Consider the following 22,808-nt stretch of genomic DNA (forward strand, 5'->3'; position numbering starts at 1 on the left):
TGATGGAAATGGTTCCGTTTCCACAATTGCTCTGCCTCAGATGTTTGCTTTTTTAAAAGAATTTTTAAAGATGTGATCAAAGAAATTCATTGGATTTCCCATTCAAGTCATCTTTTGAGAAATTATTTGCATGTTTCTCTTCTAACATTTCCATTCTCTCTTTTCTAATGCACCTGCTGTATTTTTCCTTGCTCTCTCAAATGTTTTGTCTCCCTCTTGTTATCTCTTTTTCTTCTCCCCTTTCTTTCATGCTTTGCACTCTACTTTTCCTGTACCTTTGTTCCTTTTTTCTCTTTTCTGTATCTCTTGTCCTCTCCCCTTTCTCTGCCTCTTTATTTCTTGTCTCTCTGAGTTAATCCCTGTGCAGTTTCTCTTTCTTCTCCTTTTCTCTATTTCAACCCTCCTGAGCACTTGACCTGTTGATATCTAACTTTTGTTTTTCTGTGTTTCATTTAATAGTTTTGTAGGTCAGGATAAAGGTTGCCCCAACAACTTCCATATGTTCTCAAAGATTCAAAAAGCCCAATCCAATAAGGTGCCTTGATGTTCTACGGAAATCAACTTCAATCAATAGAGATTGCAGTGCAAAAAGACACGGAAACACTTGATGAACAAATCAGGCGAGTTTGGAGGTCAGAGTTGGCAACTTTTCTAAAGATTTAGCTTGGACGTGAGAAGGAGACTCTATCAAGAGGTGTACCTCAGAACTTGACTGAATTTTTGTTACCCACAGCTAGATACAGATAAACCCCAAATGGTTTTCTTTCTTACCACAATTACAATCATTTGGTCTTGAACAGTGGCTGAATTCCCTGCACGTATTTTGTATAATTACAAGCAATTACACGTTTCAAACAAAAAAAAATCATGCCTTATGTAAGTAGGTTAGCCAGCGATGCTGTTCATTTCATGTAACTGCATCAATTCTTTTAAACTGTCCGTTTTATCTAAATTCAATGAGTGGGTGGGTGACTCAATCAGAGATCATTTTTACAGAAACACTGCTGTCATTTTCATCATGCAAGTTTGCATTTGTATATCATCTTGTTGCATCTTGCTGCATGAAGTGTGATTGTTGTGTAAATGCATTTGGCAACCATTAGGGCAGAGCAAGAAGGAGAAAGTGAGGACTGCAGATGCTGGAGATCAGAGATCAGAGTCAAGAGTGTGTTGCTGGGAAAGCACAGAAGGTCAGGCAGCAACGTCGATTCTCCTCCTCCTCGGATGCTGCCTGACTTGCTGTGCTTTCCCAGCAAGACACACTCAACTGTGCAGAGCAAGAGTTAACAAAAGGCCTTAATCAGTACGAGTGGTTTACTACCCTGTGTTTGTTGGTATTGGTCGAAGGATGCATTATAGCCTTGAATGTGACACAAGTTCCTTGCTCTTTCCCTGCAGAGTTAGCACTGGGCTGGGGAGGACAACATCTTTATATACCTTTTGGCAGAGTCCGCCTCAGTGAAGTGCCCGTTCCTTTTTAGAGAGAGGATGTGTTGCCATTGAGATGGTAATGGTCTGGGTGCCTGCAGTAGATTTTAAACAGAAGCAAGAGGACTGTGGAAGATTTGTCTCAGGATGGCAATTGCTGCACACTGATGACACAGACCTCTTTGAGGCTCTTGTGCTCATGATACTTATGCTTGTCTGATATCCATGAAGTGCAGTCATTTCAAAGCCCTTCAAATTAAGGTTTCATTATTTATAGGCATTTCGCTGTCAAATAAGTTGGTAATTACTTGTGCTTTATAACGTATCTAAAGATAGACTAAAATAAAAATTAGAAAAATCAACAGGGTCCTCTCACAATGTAAACAATTACCTTTTTCTAAATTTCTACAGTTCCATGAGCACTGGCCACTCAGTTGGTACCTCACCTCATGAGCTGTTATTCATATGCGAGGCCAGACACTGGGCAAAATCACGTTAGTAAGTAACAGTAAGCAGCACGGCTCTGTTCAGTTCACAAACCTCTGGCTGTTTTGTTCTGTCCTCATGGGCATCTGTCAAACTGACTGTGAGCAGCCAAGTACAGATTGAGGTTTTAATTGACAATTGGTCCAGGCCCAAGTACCTGTGTGAATTAGAGTCTGTGGGAACACCCTAAAGTAGGTTTGATAGCAGGAATGGGACATGTTGTTAGTTAAGAGAGAGATGGGTGGGACCCTCCAAACTTCCTGCCTCCACAGCAATTAAATCCCCAAATGATGTCCTTCAGGATGCAAGTAATGCCCACTTAAGGGCCTCATCCCCACTGCCACTTGTGTTCACCCACATGTCACACAAACAATCAAACTTTGCTGTGTCTGCTTGCGGGCTCCCAAGAGAGTTCCCTTATTCAAAAGTACTTGGTGCTATGATCAAGGGATCTGAAATCATGAAGGAGTGTGGTGAAAGCCAGGTCCTGCTATTGCTGCCAACCTCCCTTCCCATCCACTGCCCTGCAACCCCATGTCTGTCATTACATTGCCTCTATCTGGTTCCTCTACAATATGAAGTGCAATATCCCATGTGATTTGCCAGCTACACACTCAACTGATCCTACAACCTTGATCACTAATGTATCTTGTAAACTGGAAAATGTTTTTCATGAGCTGCAACTTTTATACTGACAGATAAATACAATGTTTAGAAACAGATAAGTGGTGCTGAGAGGATCCAGAGTTCAGACAGTGTTCCCAGTGCCTGCTATCTGTGTTATGAAATGGATTAATTGCCTGCATTTGGGTTTCCATGCAAAGCATGTGTTGCACATGATGAGTCAGGAGTCCTGCTGGGGTTCTTGATAAATCTCAGTCAGAAATCACTTTGAAAGCTTTCTCCTGTTGCCTGCACCCGCAACCACATCTCTATTCAATCTGGAAACATTATACTGTGACTTTTTAATCAGATTTGTCTTAGATCCCCTGTTTAATGAGACCTATCTGTTTTTGTTAACTGGTGTAATGCATTGGTCTACACAGGTATGAGAGTCTAGATGCCTCAGTAAATGTGCTGCTGTCTGCCTGACTGACCATTTCAGGCTTGAAAGGTCTCATGCCTGGACGCATTCACTGATTTGAATTGGGGCAACAGCTGAGTGCTTCACATTGTTTCTTCAGAGAAGTGGGGAGTATTTCCTGGTGGCCTGGCCTTTATTATCCCACAACCATTATCTCTAAAACAGATGCCATCATTTCAGGGCTATTGCAGGAGTTGTTGTGCACAAATCTTGTTACCACATTGGACGCACAGATGCCACATTTCAGAAGAGCTCCTGTGCCTGGAGTATACTTCAGATCTCCTTGACATTGTGGCACTTTCAAAAGGCAGTTATTTTCCTTTAATTTATTGCTCGCTTTCTCTCTCTGAACTCCCTCCTTTCCTCCCACATCACTTGCTTGTTTCCTCCCATCTTCCTGCCTCCAATGCCCCCACGAGGTTTGGGGAAGTCATCCAACTGTGAAGCACAGTCCACAAAACCCACAGTCAATGCATCTGTTCACACAGGACATGGTTTTGCTGCAATTCTCCAGTGACCCTTTCTGTTGAGATTCACACACAAGCAATCACATCGAAGGATTTTGGCACCACTATAACTGTAGCACAGCAAGAACCAGCACTTTAAGAAATGTGAGAATATTTAGTAGTGTTCTGTGTTTTTAAAACCTATTGCTGGAACTGTGCTTCTGTGAATGCCTGTGCGTGGCTGAGATGTAATCTTATAAATAGTTGATAGTCTGTTTCCTTGATGTTTAAGCAGAAGCTATCACCAGGGAATAGCACGGAGTTCATTATTGAATTTCCTTTTAAGGTTTGTTTCTGAAGGCAGCTCTAATCAGGCCAGGATTTTCATGTACAGTTTGTACAGAGCTCCATTGTTTTCTGAATCTGACTGAGAAGTTTGAGGCGACATTGACCCTGAAACAAAAGTATAGAAACACAACATCCAGAATGCATGGGATCAACCAACATATATAAAAGTTAATTTTCATCCCGTGTTTCTCGATGGTTAACTGAAGGAATGTGAGCTCTTGCCAAAAGATATATTGATGTGCACAGATGGCTTCAAGGGATATCAGCTGCGTGCATGGACAGGGAAGGATTGAGAGATATGGTCTGAAAGGCGGATAGTTGGAGTTGATGTATCCAAGCTGAACAGAGTTGTTGACTTAATGGCCTCTTTGCTGAACTGTAAATATTATTGCTTTCTGATGAGTAACCCAAGGGAGAAGGAAGATCACTTTGGACAGAGTTCTGACAGAAGCTGCAGCTTGTGTTGAATGGGACTCTTGTTTCTTTGATGACTGACTCTAATGCTCAGGTCATGTCTGCTTGTCATAGAGTCACAGAGATTTACAGCATGGAAACAGACCCTTCGATCAAACTCATGCATGCCGACCAGATATCCCAATCCAGTCGAGTCCCACCTGCCAGCATCCGGCCCATAGCCCTCCAAACCCTTTCTATTCATATACCTCTCCTGATGCCTTTTAAATGTTGCAATTATACCAGCCTCCACCACTTCTTCTGGCAGCTCATTCCATACATGTACAACCCTCTGTGTGAAAATGTTGCCCCTTAGGTCTCTTTTATATCTTTCCCCTCTCACCCTAAACCTATGCCCTCTAGTCCTGGACTCCCTGACCCTTGGCTCCTTCACCGGTGCAAAAAGTTTATCTCGATTTATTCCATCAGTTCCTTTCAGGATCCTGAAATAGTTCGAACATAACCATCAACTTGAAGATTGTTTAAGGATTGATCAGTTGAGTGGATTCTGGATGTTTGCATCAACCCCTTGAATGATGCTTCAGCACATCACTATTCAGTTCAAAACAGCCCACTGAATTGATAACCACAGGCAAACATGTGCCATTCACTAGATATCTCACAGCCACCGAGTTAAGCTCCTTCAACAGCACCTCACAATCATACAAGCTCTTGTTCTGCAGCAGACATGCAGAACATTCAGTGAGATCATGGCTGATCTCTTAATCCTCAACTCCATTTTCCTGCCTTTTTTGCCAGAACCCTTAATTCCTTTACTGATTAAAAATCTGTCTATCTCAGCCTTGACTATATCTAATGACCCAGCCTCAATAGCCCTCTGTGGTTTTGACTACCACAGATTTGCTACCCTGTAGGAGACGCTAGGAAGCTGGCCATAGTTGACAGCAGGCCTCAGTCTAGTCAAGGAGGATAGTGCTTGTTTGGGTATTCCCACCACAATAAGTCAATGACTGTTCTGGTAACAGAGACTGAGACTGACAAATATTATGGAAGATGAAAGTGGGTGGCACAGCTCGTATTGTTCAAGCAGAAGGACAGCTTTTCTGAACACGTGAGATGGATATGCTGAGGGTTGCAGGTTATTGGTGTTGTAGTTAGGGGTGAGTTAGGGTGACGAGGCATCATGTCACATGCATTCATGAAAGTGGCTGTGCATGAGCCTTGTTGCGAGTTGTATCAGGCAGTAGGGAGAGACTCAGTCTGAGGTCGGACAGAAGATATTGCACTTGTGCTGGCGAAATGGAGAAGGTCATTGACCTTTTTCCCACCATGCTGTGCATTTCTCCAGATGGCTGAGACTTCTCCAACCTGCTTTCAAGATCCCCTTGTTGCACTCAGTCCTATCATTTTACCATTGTTGCTGAGTCAAAATTTGAAATTCTAATTTACTGCCCAACCCTCATTGCCCTAAAGAAGATGGTAGTGAGTTAACTGTTTGAACCATTGCAGTTTGTTCAAAGAAGCTACACATCCCCTGCATTATTCAGTCAAGGAGTTTGCAAAAAGCTGGAAAGAAATGTCTGAATTACTATGATGTAGTCATCCATCAGTCCAATCGATAATTCAGTGGAGACCTCTTTCCCAAAAGCATGGTAAAAATGTGAACCTATGTACGACAAAGAATGGCTGAGGCAAATAGAAGGATACATTTTAGGGAAACTGGATACATATGAGAGAAAAGGAAATAGAAAGGTTCTCCTCATGGAATGAGTTGAAAAAGGGTTGGAGGATGTCCCTGTAAAGTATCAGCGTTGGCCAGGACATGTTAGGCTGAATTTCCTGTTTCAGCTCTGGAAGTTGAAGCTCAGTTGAATTGGGTTGTTTTACTGGCAGAGGACGAAGAGCAGCTGACCTGTTTGCTGCTTCACCTGACATGGATGTTAGAAAAATCCCATGATCAATGTTGTCACACCAACAATTAGGCCACCCTCAAAGTAAACACCATTGCTAACCATAGATAACAAAGTGCCATTTGTTCTTGTCAGAAATTGAATTGTGCTCATGACTGAGAGTGCATTGACCCAACTTAATGCTGAATATTTCATACTACCATAGCACAGACATGTCCTATTTAACAGCAGTTCCGCTAGTTTGTGATGTGTAGTTTCAGTACCTCGTGCTTGATAATTTCTATAACTCACCCATGATATGCACCAAATTCTGCACATCATCCAAGTGAAACTTTCAGGCAGGTTTTCCCTGCGAAGTCTGAATTAGCCTCCCTTCTATCAGCTTTAAGAAGGAACTAAGAGTGTCTTAGTATCAGCTACCCTCTTGTTTTATCTGTCTGCATAGCTCAGACCAAAACCAGGCGCTGTACTTATCATGTGAGCCTTTGATGTACTCCACAGAGTGTCTCTATCAATTCTTGAGTTGTCATGAAGAGTGACCTTGCCTGAAAAAAATTACTTCCAATTTTAGGTCCATAGAATTGGTTGTTTAATTACTTGTTGGAAGTGAATGAACAAACAAATAATTACACGACAACTGCAAATTAATGAAGTGTGACAGTGAAAAATGCAGAGACTGAGATAAACATTGCAATTGTGAAAAGAAGGTGCCAAGAAAAACAGGGGTTGATTCTTATAGATTTTTGGCTAAGTGCAAATCACATCAAATTTGGTGGAGTGCTTTTGCTGCTTGTTATCAAATTGGCTACATTTGTTGACATTTGAGTCGTTACAGTGAGTATCATGCCCATTTTCTGCTGTACCTCATGACGTGCCATTCTCCGAACAAGTCTCATTTCGTCAGAGGTCCTGATCGGCATTCCTGAATCTGCGTCCTGAAAAGTACTGTCAGTCTTGAGTTACATGACACAGTATTTGACATTTTCCCCAGATATGGGAAACTGCTTCCTTGCATGGCACTGAACATCCTGCTGGGCAGGGTGGTGAATGGGCAGATTATACTCTTCCCTCAGAACAGCAGACTATGTCAGCATGGTCTGGGGGATGCTGCCCAGATTTGTGAAGTCTCAGCCATCTGGAGAAATACACAGCATGACAGGAAGAAGGTCAGTGACCTTCTCCATTTCACCAATGCAAGTACAATATCTTTTCTCGGATTCCTCAGACCGAGTCTATTTCTGCTGCTGGATGCAACTCCCAAGAAGTCTCATGCTCAGCCACTTTCATGAATGCCAGTAACATCATGTCCACGTGACCTAACCCAACCCAAACTCTAACACCACTAACCTCCATGCCCTCAGCATATCCATCTCCATGTTCAGAAAACCTCACGTTCTGCTTGAACAGTACTGGCTGTGCCACCTACTTTCATTTTCCATAATACTTGCCTGTCTCCTCTTCTGGTATCTAATTTTGTGGCTGACTTCTTGTGGCAGGAAGATTTGAACAAAAATGATTTTCCTTGACTAGACTGAGACCTGCTGTCAACTGTGGCCAGCTTCCTGAAGTCTCCCAGAGGGTAGTGAATCTGTGGTATTCATTACCACAGAGGGCTGTTGAAGCAGAATCATTAGGTGCAGTCAAGGCCGAGATGGACAGAATTTTAATCAATAAGGGAATTAAGAGTTTTGGTGAAAAGGCAGGAAAATGTAGTTGAGGATTATCGGATCAGCCATGATCTCACCGAATGACAGAGCAGACTTGATGGGCTAAATTGCCAGCTCCTGCTCTGCCACCTTAAAGTCTTGTTGCATGAGGAAAAGAGCCCAGAATAGTGCCAAGAGAGTCAAGACCACGGTATGCTGTCATCACTTGGCTCTTCAACCTGAATGACAGGATCATCACTGACCATGCCAAGCAGAGTCTGAATTGGTGTCAGAAGCTGCCATTGACTTATTGTGCTGGGAATGCCTGAACAAATGCTACCCTTTTAGAGTCATAGGGTCATACAGCATGGAAGTAGACCCTTCAATCTAGCTCGTCCACACCATGTTCCCAAACTAAATTAGTCCCACCTGCCTGCGCTTGGCCCATACCCCTCCAAACATTTCCTATTCATGTCCTTAGCCAAATATCTTTTAAATGTTGTAACTGTACTTGCATCCACAACTTCCTCTGGCAGTTCATTCCACACATGAACCACTCTCTGTGTAAACAAAGTTGGCCATCATGACCTTTTTAAATCTTTCTCCTGCCAACCTGAAAAATGTGCCTCCTAGGTTCAAACTCCACCACCTTAGGGAAAAGACATTTGCTATTCACCTTATCTGTGCCCCTCATGATTTTATAACACTTGACAAGTTCACCTCTCAACCTCCTACACACCAATGCAAAAGGTCCCAGTCTATCCAACTTATTTCTCCAAATCAAACCCTCCATTCCTGACAAGTTCTTGGTAAGTCTTTTTTGAACCCCCTCAAGTTTAATAATATGCTTCCTATAACAGGGCAACCAAAACTGTACACTGTACTCCAGAAGAGGCATCACCAACATCTTGAACAACCTCAACATGACGTTCCAACTTCAATACTCAAAGGCTTGAACAATAAAGGCAAGTGTTCTAAATGCTTTCTTAACCACCCTGTCTATCTGTAATGTAAGTTTCAAAGAATTATGTAACTGAACCCTTAATTCTGCTCTACAACACTGCCCAGGGCCCTGGGTATACCACCAATGTTGGTGCCATCTGCAAACAGATTCAACATGCCCCCTATACTGTCATCCAAATCATTGATATAAATGACAGACAAAAGTGGACTCAGTACTGATCCCAGTGAAACACTGCTAGTCACAGACCTCCAATGTGAAAACAAGCCTCCATCACTCCCCTGTCTCCTACCGTCAACCCAATTTTGTATCTAATTGGCAAGCTCACTCTGAATCTCATGTGATCAAACTTTACTAATAATTTACCATGTGGAACCTTGTCAAAGGCTTTACTGAAGTCCAGGTAAACCATGTCTACCACTCTGTCCCCATCAGTCTTTTTGGTTACTTCCTCAAAAAACTCAATCAAGTTTGTGAGACATGATTTCCCTCACACAAAACCTGCTGACTATCCCTGATCATTCCTTGTCTATCCAAATGAATGTAAATCCTATCTTTCAGAATCACCTCCAACACATAGTCACCACCGATTTCAGACTCACAGGTCAATTGTTCCGAGGCTTCTCCTGACATCTTCTCTTAAATAATGGCACAACTCTTGATGAGACTGAGGCCTGCTGACAGCTACGGCAAGCTTCCTGTCTTTACGTCTGTGATAAATGACATAGCAAGACAGCAGTAAAAGGAGCCTGGCATCTCTGACTGAGGGAGGGCAATGCAAGCGAAGAGTGCTGCTGGGACCTAAGGAGGCTCAGAGTGAATGAACGTATGATAGCAAACAGGCTGGATCTGTACCATGGCCCTGTACCTGAGCTTGGTGTGTGTGTCCCTGAGTGCATGGAGGCCTAATCGCAGCATTACAATGTTGTTTGCTGGTGCCGTAGCATCCTGTATATGGTTTGGAGAAATGTCATGATAGTTCTTTGAGTTTGGCTCATGTTGGGCGCCGCTATCTGTGGATATGGGTACGTGTGGCCGATTTCCTTGGCGATGCTGTAGATGGTGCCTTATGTACAACGTGGAGGCATTTTGAAGCAAGCAGCAAGTGGAACCCCCCGACCTTTGAACCTGCTCTGGTTTCCACGTCAAGTTTCTGAAAAGTGAGAGTTTGGTGTTTGGTGAGTTGGACTGCGAGCAAGGTGTTTAACAAGCAATAATAAGCTTCAGGTGGGAACTTGCCGCTGCCTTGTCAAACCTTGCCATGTTACTTGAGTAAAGCATACACAATGCAATGAGTTGATCTCACTCATTGGATGAGGCTCGCTAAACTTCTTGCCCAATTCTGCCACTTATCTTGCAATTGCCCACATTGCTCACAGCATGATAAGATTTTGCACAGTGATGCAAATTTCCAAGAAACAATTTCAAAAAGAGCGTGGAACTCTCTTATATATTTATGTACTTTTATATTAAAACCAAACATTGTCAGGCAAGGTCAGTAACCCACACGCTCATATGCCAAAGAATTAACTTTCAGTTGTATCACAGTTTATTACCAGTACATCGTATAACAGTGGCATTTCTGTTCCAACTTTACTGTTGCATTTGAGGCTGTTACAAATGGAGACAACATAAATGCAAAGGTTAATGGCCACAGTCGACAGCATTGTCGGTCCCAACTTGTGTGTTGTGTTTCCCAATTTGCTGTGTTCTCAGCCGATACACCCATGCTTAATAGACTTTTATCGACAATGGGGCTATTCTGTAAAAATTGAGCGTGTTTTCTTTCTCAGACATCTGCTGTGTATCGTTTTCATCAGACAGTTTTGATCAGACTCTCAGCACACCACCACAATATGTTGAATGTTGTCAAGTCACTGCCAGGTAACACAACCAAGTCGCTATCAGCATCAAAGAAATGTATGTCAAGGTTTGCTGTTCAGATCCTTTCAAGAAATAGTCCAAAGTTTGGGTTGAGAGATAACCTAGTTGCTCAAAGGCATTCAGTAGGAATAATCTATCCCTTCCTATGTCATCAGCATCACAGACATTAGCCTCCCAGCTGGATATTGCATTCGAAATGTTTGAGGTTCAGTCCTAAATTGTGATCTTTTTTGATTTTCTATCTTTATACCATGCCACCTGGTTTGCATTAGTTGCAGTTGGGAGAAGAAGATTGTGGCCTAAGGATAAGAAGTGACACAGCAAAATATCAGCTTTGCCTCAGTGAGATTTTCAACCAGCATCTGGTGAGGATTTGTTTTTAACTTTGATTTGATAAATTAGATACAGGTGATTTTATTTTCTGTTGACTAATTCAGGATTGGGCTCTGAACAAGTCCTTCTATAAAATTTGTTCAAATTTCTAATCAATTTAGCAAGCTGTGCTGAAGGCAATTAAAAAAATTCAAATTTACTGTTGCTTTTACAGTTTCTACCGTGGCTGCATTGGATTGAGGTTTACAAAGCCCAGGGTTTCAGGCATAATCCCTGGTTGAGGTTGGGGCAGTTAAACTTAATTGAGGGAGTGGAAGCTGCAACTGGTTTAAGTATTCTCATCTCTGTCTTTCGTTTCCTGTCAACCTGACAAATGTAAGACTCTCTTTGTTGATCTTCCACCTGATGCCTGACATGGGGTCTGCTGCTGCTATCCCAGCTTGCACCGAGTACCATTCACTTGACTCCGTTTTGTTCACTATCCTACCTCGGCCCAACAAGAAATTCACATTAAACTTTCTTTCCTTGCTTTCAAATCCCATTATTGTCTGACCCCCTCCCAACCTGAACAACCTTCTAAGATCACTATTGTTCATTAGTCCTTGTTTTTGCCATCTCCAATTTTATTCAACTCATCATTGGCTTGGTTATAGCATTCGCTCCTTGAAACTCTCTGCTTCTCTTTCCTGTTCTTGAAGATGCATCTTAAGATCTCACTGTTCAACCAAATCATTGGTCATCTGGTTCGCTTTCTGCTTATTGCAGTCAGTGGTAGCTTTTATTTGATATGCTCTTCTGAAACATAGGACACAGAACAATATAACACAGAACAGGCCCTTCAGCCCTTGATGTTGCGCCAGCCTGTGAACTATTCTCAGCTTGTCCCCCCTACACTATCCCAAAATCATCCATGTGCTTATCTAAGGATTGTTTAAATCTCCCTAATGCGGCTGAGTTGACGACCTTAGCAGGCAGGGCATTCCACGCCCTGACCACTCTCTGCATAAAGAACTTGCCTCTGACATCTGTCTTAAATCTATCAACCCTCAGTTTGTAGTTATGCCCTCTCACGCAAGCTGACGTCATCATCCTAGGAAAAAGTCTTTCTCTGTCTACTCTATCTACTCTATCTAATCCTCTGATCATCTTGTATGTCTCTATCAAATCCCCCCTTAGCCTTCTTCTTTCCAATGAGAACAGACCCTTTCCTCATAAGACCTTCCCTCCAGACCAGGCAACATCCTGGTAAATCTCCTCTGCTTTTCCAATGCTTCCACATCCTTTCTGTAATGGGGCGACCAGAACTGTACACACTATTCCAAGTGTGGCTGCACCAGCATTTTGTATAGTTGCAGCATGATATTGCAGTTCCGGAACTCAGTCCCTTTACCAATGAAACGTAACATACCGTATGCCTTCTTAACAGCACTATCCACCTGGGTGGCAACTTTCAGGGATCTATGCACATGGACTCCAAGATCTCTCTGCACATCCACACTACCAAGAATCTTTCCATTGACCAAGTACTCTGCCTTCCTGTTATTCTTCCCAAAGTGCATCACCTCACATTTATCTGCATTGAACTCCATTTGCCACCTCTCAGCCCAATTCTCTAGTTTATCCAAGTCCCCCTGCAATCTGTAACATTCTTCCAAACTGTCACTACTCTACCGACTTTAGTGTTGTCTGCAAATTTACTAATCCATCCACCTATGCCTGCATCTAAGTAATTTATAAAAATGACAAATAGCAGTGGTCCCAAAACAGATCCTTGTGACACACCACTAGTAACTGGACTCCAGTCTGAATATTTTCCATCAACCACTACTCGCTGCCTTCTTTCAGAAAGTCTGTTTCTAATCCAAACTGCTAAATCACCCTCAATTCCATGCTTCTGCATTTTCTCCATCAGCCTACCATGTGGAACCTTATCAAAGGCTTTACTGAAGTCTAAGCATACCACGTCAATTGCCCTGCCCTCATCTACATGCCTTGGACACCTTCTCAAAAAAACTCAGAGGTTTGTGAGACACGACCTGCCCTTGACGAAACCGTGTTGACTATCTGAAATCAAATTGTTGCTTGCTAGATGATTATAAATCTTATCTCTCATAATCTTTCCAAAACCTTTCCTACATCAGAAGTAAGGCTCACTGGTCTATAATTACCTGGGTCATCTCTGCTGCCCTTCTTGAACAAGGGAACAACATTTGCAATCCTCCTGTCCTCAGGTACTAAACCTGTAGAAAATTACGACTCACATATCAAAGCCAAATGCTCTGATATCTCCTCCCTAACTTCCCAGAGAATCCTTGGATAAATCCCATCCCACGCTGGGGACTTGTCTACATTCAGTCTTCGAGAAATGATAACATCTGTGCGTAACTAACCTCGATCCTTTCTAGTCTAATATCTCATACCTCATTCTTCTCCTCTACAATATTCTCCTTTTCCTGAGTGAACACTGATGAGAAATGTTCATTTAGCACCTCTCCGATCTCGACTGGGTCCACACTCAACTTCCCACTTCTGTCTTTGACTGGCCCTATTCCTACCCTAATCATCCTTTTATTCCTCACATACCTGTAGAAAATTTTAGGGTTCTCCTTTATTCTATTTGCTAAAGACTGTTCATGTCCTCTCTGCTCTTCTTAACTCTCTCTTTAAATCCTTCCCAGCTGATCTGTAACTCTCCGTTGCCTCATCTGAACCATCTTGCCTCATCAACACATAAGCCTCTTCCTTCTTAACAAGAGATGCAATTTCTGTAGTAAACCACGGTTCCCTTACCTTATCACTTCCTCCCTGCCTGACAGGGACATACCTATCAAGGACATGCAATATCTGTTCCTTAAACCAACTCCACATTTGGATTGTCTGCATCCCCTGCATTTTGCTACCCCATTCTATGCATCCTAATTCTTGCCTAATCGCATTATAATTGCCCTTGCCTCATTGGTAACTCGTGACCTGTGGCATGGACCTATCCCTTTCCATCGCTAAACTAAATGTAACTGAATTGTGGTCACTCTCTCCAAAGTGCTCACCTACAACTAAATCAAACACCTGGCCTGGTTCATTACCAAGCACCAGATCCAGTGTGGCCTCCCCTCTTGTTGGCCCTTCAATATACTGTGTCAGTAAACGTTGGGGAAGTTAAAGTCCCCATAATGACCACCCTGTTCCTTTCACTCCTACCCAGAATAATGTTGCTAATCCTCTCTGCCACCTCCCTGGAATTCAGCGGAGGCCTATAAAAAACTCCAAGAAGTGTGACCTCTCCTCCTGTTTCTAACCTCAGCCCACACTACCTCACTAGACGAGTCCTCACCAAAAGTTCTCTCAGCTACCGTTATACTATCTTTGACTAACAAAGCCATACCTCCCCCTCTTTTACTGCCTTGCCTGTTTTTAATGAAAGATCTAAACCCTGGAACCTGCAACATCCATTCCTCACCCTGCTCTATCCATGTCTCCGAAATGGCCACAACGTTGAAGTCCCAGGTGCCTATCCATGCTGCAAGCTCACCTACCTTATTTCTGGCGTTGAAGTAGACATGCTTCAAACCACTTGGCTGTCTGCCAGCACATTCCTGTGACCCTGAAATCCTGTCCCTATTCTTCCTACTGTCATCCTCCTGTGCACTGCAGCTACACCTCCGGTTCCCATCCCCCTGCTGAGCTAGTTTAAACCCACCCAAATAGCACCAGCAAATTTCCCAACCAGGATATTAGTACCCCTCTGGTTCAAGTGAAGACCGTCCTGTTTGTACAAGTCCCACCTTCCCCAGAATGAGCTCCAATTATCCAAAAACCTGAAACCCTCCCTCCGCACCATCCTTGCAGCCACATGTTTAGCTGATGTCACTCCCTATTCCTTGCCTCACTATCACGTGGCATGGGTAACAATCCAGAGATAACAACTCTTGTTTGTTCCAGGTCTCAGCTTCCATCCTAGCTCCCTGAACTCCTGCCTTACATCCCTATCCCTCTTTCTCCCTATGTCGTTGGTACCTACATGGACAACGACTTGAGGCTGGTCACCCTCTCCCTTCAGGACCCCAAAGATATGATCCGAGACATCACGGACCCTGGCACCTGGGAGGCTACACACCAACCGCGGGTCTTGTTCATTCCCTACAAACCTTCTATCTGAGCCTCTAACTATTGAGTCCCCAACGACTAACACTCTCCTCCTTTCCCTCCTTCCCTTCTATGCAACAGGGACAGGCTCTGTGCCAGACACCTGGGTCCCACTGCTTGCCCCTGGTAAGTTGTCCCCCTCAACAGTATCCAAAACGGTATACATGTTTTTCAGGGGAACGACCACAGGGGATCCCTCCACTGACTTTTTTTCCCCCTTTCGAACAGTCACCCAGCTTTCTTCTTGCCTCGGAGTAACTACTTCCCTGTAATTCCTATCTATCACAGCCTCTGCCTCCCGAATGATCCGAAGTTCATCTAGCTCCCACTCCAGTTCCCTAACACGGTCTTGGAGGAGTGAGAGTTGGGTGCACTTCCTGCAGATGTACTTGGATGGGACACTATTGGCGTCCCTGACCTCAAACATCATGCAGGAGGAACATTGCTCTCCCTGCACTGCCATCCCTGCTAGTCCCCTAGTCACAAAGTAAAAAAGAGATGTTTTACCTGATATGTCCCTGGTCTTTAAGTTTAGAGGAGGTGATTGGGTGAGAGGCCCTACAAAGGTAGGGTCTCGGGTTGAGAAGACACTGACTTATATAGCAAGACAGAAATAAAAATAAGAAGTCCCTCCTTTCCCAGAAACCACTGCACTTTGACTTCAAATTTAAAAGCACAAATCAGTGACTCACTGCTCCCGGCAGGCCCCTGGTGCAAGTTCCCACCCTTTAAGTTGCATCTGCCACTGAAAAACAGAAACACCTCAACATATTTTGCGACATGAAAGGTACAACCTGCGAAAAGTTGCAGCCTAATGTATGGAGTCAGAAATCTGACTTCTGGCTCCCACTTGTAATTTAGTGACTGCTGCTGGAAACTGCACGTCAATGTCTGATCATGGCCTGGCTGAGAAGCTATCTGTCGTCATGGTTCATTGCATGAAGCTCATTCGTGAAGAGTGACTATCTGGCAGAATGGAGCAATGGAAGGATTATCAAAACCTTAAAATTGTACATCAGTTAAAATGGAGCAAGCTCAGATAGCTGCTTTTACAGAGAAACGACCTCTGAATTCTGTGCGATGTTTGCTCTCTCTTATTGGTGGTAGAAGAATATGTTTTCTAGAAAGCGCTCCCTAAAGTTCTTTTTATCCTCCATGCCAAGGCATAACTATGAAACCAAACTTTGCATCCTAGTTCCAACTTTCTTTTGTCATTCAAGTGATTGGAGCAAGATTGACCTAGTAAAATCCATTGACTGTGCGATACTTGTTTGGGGTTGTTAACCTGGGCCAATCAGGGAGCCGTGGCTGACTGACAGAACAGTAGTTTCCCCCTCCAACTCTATTTTGATTTAGTCCCTACCCTCCCCTTCACTGTTTTTGATCACACAGCACTGCCCTTTGATGTGAAGGGCAGTGTTTGTCACTGGCCACCCGGGTGTTTTCCTATCTTCCTGGTGGTGGAATTTGAATAAAGATTCGTGCACTTTGTGTCTTTCACTGTGTCTCACACCTGCACACACACACCATGGGTGCTGGGGAAAAAAAAAGAAAGAATATAAAAAAAAGAACAGTAGTTTCAGAACAGCTCTTCAGTCTAGGGACTGGCTTTGAGCTGGCTGGTCAGAACCCATGTACCTCGCACATGTAAATGAAGGGTGAATTGATCAAGGGATACCACCATCTATGCAGTTATTTCAGGGTCCCAATACTTTTCCTTGTGGTATGCTGCTGAATAGCAGTCTCCAATCACTTAAAAATAGTAAATAAACAGGCGATTCAGGGAGCCGCCTCAATCTCGAGACTAGCTCTGAGCAAGCTAGTCAAAGTCTGCATAATGTGCATGTGTAAATCAAAGGTGACTTGCTGATGGGTGCCTGCCTCCTTGGAGTTGTTTCAGTTATCACCTGTGAAGTGTTTTTATTTCACTTCTGAGGTTGTAAATATGAAGTAAATGTCGGTTATTGAAAGCCCGCTTCCAAACGAAGCACTGTGCTTGGGTCTGTTAGTGGGATGGTTGGATAAAGAGTGAGAGGAAAAGTCACCTTTTCCTTCCAAACTACCATCACATTCTGCAAATTTGTGAATATTGTGAAAGACAGAGAATAGCAGCTTCATTTCAAACCTTGCTTCGTAACTTTCCTAATTATCTGATTAATTTTATTGGCAGAAGGCAGAGAGTGGGGATAAAAGGCTCCTTCTCAGGATGGAAACCAATGATGAGTGGTGTTCTACAAGGGTCAGGATATCAACTTTTTCACTTTATACATTAATGATCAGGATGAAGGACCTGAGGGCATTCTGGCGATGTTTGCAGATGATACAAAAAAGATAGAGGGGCAAGTAGGACAGAGGATGCAAGGAAGCTGCAGAAAGACTTAGACAGGTTAGGAGAGTGGGCAAAGAGGTGGCAGATGAAATACAATGTGGGAAAGAATGAGGTCTTGCACTTTGATAGGAAGGATATGGACTATTTCCTAAATGGGAAGAAAATTCATAAATCTGAAATGCAAAGGGATTTGGGAGTCCTCGTCCAGGTTTCTCTTCAGGTAAACTTGCAAGTTGGGTTGTCAGTTAGGAAGGCAAATACATTGTTGTCATTCATCTCAAGAGGACTTGAATATAAAAGCAGGGATGTACTTCTGAGGCTTTATAAGGCTCTGGTCAGATCGCATTTGGAGTATTGAGAGCAATTTTGGGCCCGACACCTCAGAAAGGATGATTTGGCCCTGGACTGGGTCCAGAGGAGGGTCACCAGAATGATCCCAGGAATGAAAAGCCTCAAATAGGAGAAACATTTGAGGACTCCGGGACTATATTCAGTGGAGTTTAGAAGGATTGGGGGTGGGGGTGGTGATCTGATTGAGACTTAGGGAATACTGAATGGCCAGGACACAGTGGATGTTGGGAAGATGTTTCCATTGGCAGGAGAGATGAGGACACGAGGGTAAAGCCTTAGATTAAAGGGAACACCCTTTTAGAATAGAGATAAAGAGCAACTTCTTGAGCTAGAGAGTGGCGAAACTGTGGAATCCATTGCCACAGAAGGCTGTGGAGGCCAGGTCATTGAGTATATTTAAAATAAAGATAGATAAGTTCTTGATTGCCAAGGGGGTCAAAGGTTACGGGGAGAAAGCGGGAAAATGGGTATGAAAAAACTATCAGCCATGATTGAATGGTGCGGCCGGATGGCCTAATTTCTGCTCCTATGTCTTATAGTCTTACGATACCACAAATGAAACACAAGCAGTAAGAAACAAGACTGATATTTTGTGACTTTTTTTTATACATTGTCAAATGTTAAGATGCATCTCCTAAACGTAGGTACAAGTATTAGTTGTAAAACAACTTTAACAAGGCTTTGTAAGAGGGCAATCAAAGAAACTGTGCAAAAGGATTAAATTCAAAGATGTTCTTAGTTACTCAGTAGAGCGCTGTCACTCTCATGTTTGTAGAATAGAATTAACACAGGGATTGCCACTTGAAATGTCAAAAAATTGTGAGAAGCAATCAATAACAAAGCAAACCCATTTTCAGATTATTTGGCCAGAGCATTGATGTCCAAGACCACAGGGATTACACTAAACATCAAAATGTACATATCCAACCAAATTGGGAGTCATTTATTCTGCCCAATACCTTTACGTTTCACTATTCCAGTGAATTATTGGTTGATCTCATACATTCTTTACTCCATAAAATATCATCTGAAACTCTGCCGCCTGTGGCTTAACTCAAAACCAACCCTGGTTACCACTCACCCCTGTGCTCACTGACTTATATTGACTCATAGACAAGTTATGACCTTGCTTTTAAGACTCTCATTGTATTTAAATCCGTCTGTCGCCTTGATCCCCCATGTCAGTGAATCTTTCTCACCATCTTCTGAGATGTCTGTGCTTTTGAAGTTTTGGCCTCTTGTGTATCCTCAATTTTAACTGCTCTGTCATTGGTGCTGCATCTTCATTTACCTTGGCCTGAATCTCTGGAACTCTCTGCCTAAACCTCCAGATGTATCTACCTCATTTTCCGGCGATAAGACAAGTCTTAAGATCCTGTACTTTTGGCCAAGCTTTTCTCCATCGTTATCCTTCTTAATGTGGTTCAGTATTATATTCTGTTTTCATGCTCCCACACAGTGCTTGGGAATGTTGTATTACTCAAATGCACAGTTGATAGGTTGTTATTGTACGATGTTCTGTTTTATATTTAGGGCACTGTCGTAATTTGAATCAATTGCATAACAGTTATTGTGAACCAGACCACAACTTAAACTTAAGTCTGGCAGCAAGACTAGAGGATATAAATCGTGAATTAATGGAAATATTTCGTGTAGATGGAAGGAAGAACTTGTTGACTCATTGTCGAAGAGCAGTTGAAGGGCAGTAGAACTGTTCAAAATGCAGCTGGATATTCAGCTTAGTTTATTTTTGAGAAATGAATTTCCATGGGTTGAACAGTTTCTTTTTCTTGCTTTGCTGCTTTTCTGTATGTAAATTTGTTCTCCAATGGAAGAGGAAGGTTCAGAAGTGAACAGTTTAGGCAAGGCCTCATCCCTGGGCCATGAGTGTCACAACCATTGCTGGTTATGAATCAATACAGTGACAACTGATTTAAAATGTGGGTGCGGTGTTCTACCAAACACTGCATGCTGTTGCTCAGATAACAAGCACAGTAAATGCAAAAAGCAAGAAGGCCATTCCCATTATATTTAATTAGCTTCTTGTTTGCCTGAGGCAGAGGGGTTATTAGGAGAGCACAGACAGCCAGCCACATTCTTTCACTTAGGAGAAAAAAAAGGCACCACTGGAGTTTTGCAATGAACAGAAATCTTCTTGTCACAGGATTTCAGTCAGGCGCCTGTTTAGGATGCTGGATCCACTCCTAACTCTTGGGAAATATTTACAGAAGAAATAACGCATAAACAGGGAGACTGAGCATTTTATTTTTCAGTCATTACTGGAAACAGTAAACATATCAGATTGGTGATCGTGATGTTTTTACTGTAAGCCTTTTTCAGAAACGTTCTTGTGAAAATACCAATTGGCCAGATTTGCACACATTCTTTTCTTTGGCTGAATCAAGCTTTCAATTCAAAGCCTGAAAATTAAATCTTGTTTTTAAATATCAATTTCTCTCCACCACCGTCACCACGAAATGTTTTCCATTCTCTCTGCAATGTGCTGACTTGAGGACTGTGTTGGATTTCATTCGCTACTTAATACTCTGCCCAACTGGCCTTGTTTATGCGTGAGCCAAACAGATTATTTGACTGCAGTGTCAATCACAGCTGACCCCAGTTTTGCAGTTGAGATCCAAATGATGACTTTGATTGTTTTTCCCTTCAAATTTTAATACTTTTGAATAAAGATTTTATGAATGTATATATTTATTTCACAGGGTAAAAACAATGACTGCAGATGCTGGAAGGGCTTTTGTCTGAAACGTCGATTTTACTGCTCCTCGGATGCTGCCTGAACTACTGTGCTCTTCCAGTACCACTAATCCAGAATATTTATTTCACAGGCATTTTTAATAACTCAGAATATTAAACATCAAGGCTGAATGTATGTTGGACAGCTTACTTCAGGTTGGGATTTTGGGTTAAGCACCCCAAATTATCTTTCCCACTGGTCTAATTGACAGATTAGCTGAGTGCCTCATGTCACCCTCTATAGCTGAAGGGTTGCTGGAGTTGATCACAGGATTGGCCTGAGATGGTGAGTGGAGAGAAGGGAAGGGGAAGGGAGGATGTGAGATGACATGGGAACTGTTGATGAGAAATTCTTGCACACTCACTCCTGCTGCTTCATTCCAACTTCAGATTGTGTAGTGACTTTTTTATGGGTGACTCTGATGTGGTGATAGTAATTTCATGGGCCAAAAAAATCCAAAGGGCCTGAGCTAATGTTCTGGGGGTGTGGATTCCCATCCCAAAACAGCAGCTGTGGAATCCAAATAAGTCGGGTGACTGATCATCATTGATTGTTGGAAAAACCCACCTGGTTCAGAAAATGAAATCTGCCTTTCTTGCACCTCAGATCCACATGTGCCTCCAGACCCACAGCGAAATGGTTCACTCTTTGAACTGCCCTCTGATGTGGCCATCAAGCCATTCATTTCAAGGGCAATTTGGGATGGAGAGCAAATGCTGTTCTTGACAGCAACATTCATGTCTCATGAATGATCTATTAACTCTGATAGCTGTGCTGCTGACTGGCTTGTTGTCTTGGCCCAACAGCAGCATGTGAAAGGGAACTAGGTAAATATCCTAGCTGGGAAAAAAGAAGAAAGTGGATTTAATTGACTTAGTCTATCATACAACCTGCATCAGAACAAAGGGTTTTTTTTAGATTAGATTACTTACAGTGTGGAAACAGGCCCTTCGGCCCAACAAGTCCACACCGACCCGCCGAAGCGTAACCCACCCAGACCCATTCTCCTACATTTACCCCTTCACCTAACACTACGGGCAATTTAGCATGGCCAATTCACCTAACCCCTGCACATTTTTGGATTGTGGGAGGAAACCGGAGCACCCGGAGGAAACCCACGCAGACACGGGGAGAATGTGCAAACTCCACACAGAGAGTCGCCTGAGGTGGGAATTGAACCCGGGTCTCTGGCGCTGTGAAGCAGCAGTGCTAACCACTGTGCTACCGTGCCACCCATAAATTTGAATGGCCTTTTTCTAAACTATGATATTCTATGACTCAAAATGAGGTGGTTAATTGAGCCAGGGACATCCATGTAATTGAATCCCAGCTTAAGTCAACAGCTTTGGAAAAGAAGGAGAGATAATTACAAGTTGACAAGAACAATACAGTGGAGAAACAGGAGCTGATTTTTTCACCTTTAGTTTACTTTGATAAAAGCCTGTTGGTTCAGTCTTTACCAGTGTCAGTGTTTCCTTTTATTAAAAGAAAAGTCTTAAAATGTCAAATTTCTTTATTTTTAAACTTTACTTTGAAATTAACTCCTTTCATCATCTGACAGGCAGCTGCGGAGTCATCTGAGCCTGGCGTCACGATTTGAAGGAAAGATGAATACACACCAATGCGAAATGATGTGCAGGTGAGTGGCAGGGATCAAAGGGGATTGGGCTTGTCTCCTGCTGGCACCGTGGTAACACCTACTATCTTCTTTAACAGGCACATATGGTGGTGTTAGTTTCTCTTTTAATTTTTTCCCATCGCTGTGGCAGAGATGGGAGGAACACAGTCCCATGAATGCACAGGTCACAACACAAGAGTAATTATTTTACCCTATTTCTCAGAACAGCCAATGATGTGTTGTCTCTATATCAGTCCATCAACCAAATTTCTTTAACAAACGCAAAATTATTGATTGACAAGAAAACAAAAGTTTGCTCTTGAGATGCAGAATTGAAGACAGGAAGCTTGTCATGTGAAAATATGAATGTGTACTCCACTAAATAATCCAAAACACCCACACACCCAGATACATGCACCAAGAAAAGCTAAACTCTCACTGCAGATAAGCTTGGAAAAGAAATACTTTTGATCAGTACAGATAGTTCTCCTATGACACTGTTGTTGTGTTCCAGTGTAACCTTGCTTAATAGAAAATCGCTTAATAGAAATAATAGGTCCTCCAGAGAAAAGTGGGATTCGGGGCAGACACTCAAACAATATCACTCATGGTCGCTCTAAAATCACCCAAAAGTCTAACGCAAAAAATAGCACAGCCTGAATGAAGGTTGAA

The 22,808-nt window shown here is 42.8% G+C and overlaps 1 long non-coding RNA gene across 2 annotated transcripts in view; it reads left to right on the forward strand.

Annotated features, from left to right (window-relative positions):
• Positions 1–879, forward strand: part of LOC122543068 — a 33,967-nt gene extending 33,088 nt beyond the window's left edge. For both annotated transcript variants that reach the window (XR_006309911.1, XR_006309912.1), the window contains one exon: positions 460–879. This is a non-coding gene — a long non-coding RNA (uncharacterized LOC122543068). The remainder of the gene's footprint in view (positions 1–459) is intronic.
• Positions 880–22,808: the final 21,929 nt, after the last annotated feature.

Source organism: Chiloscyllium plagiosum, chromosome 42 (assembly GCF_004010195.1).
Source record: "Chiloscyllium plagiosum isolate BGI_BamShark_2017 chromosome 42, ASM401019v2, whole genome shotgun sequence".
In the NCBI taxonomy this organism is placed as follows: Eukaryota; Metazoa; Chordata; class Chondrichthyes; order Orectolobiformes; family Hemiscylliidae; genus Chiloscyllium; species Chiloscyllium plagiosum.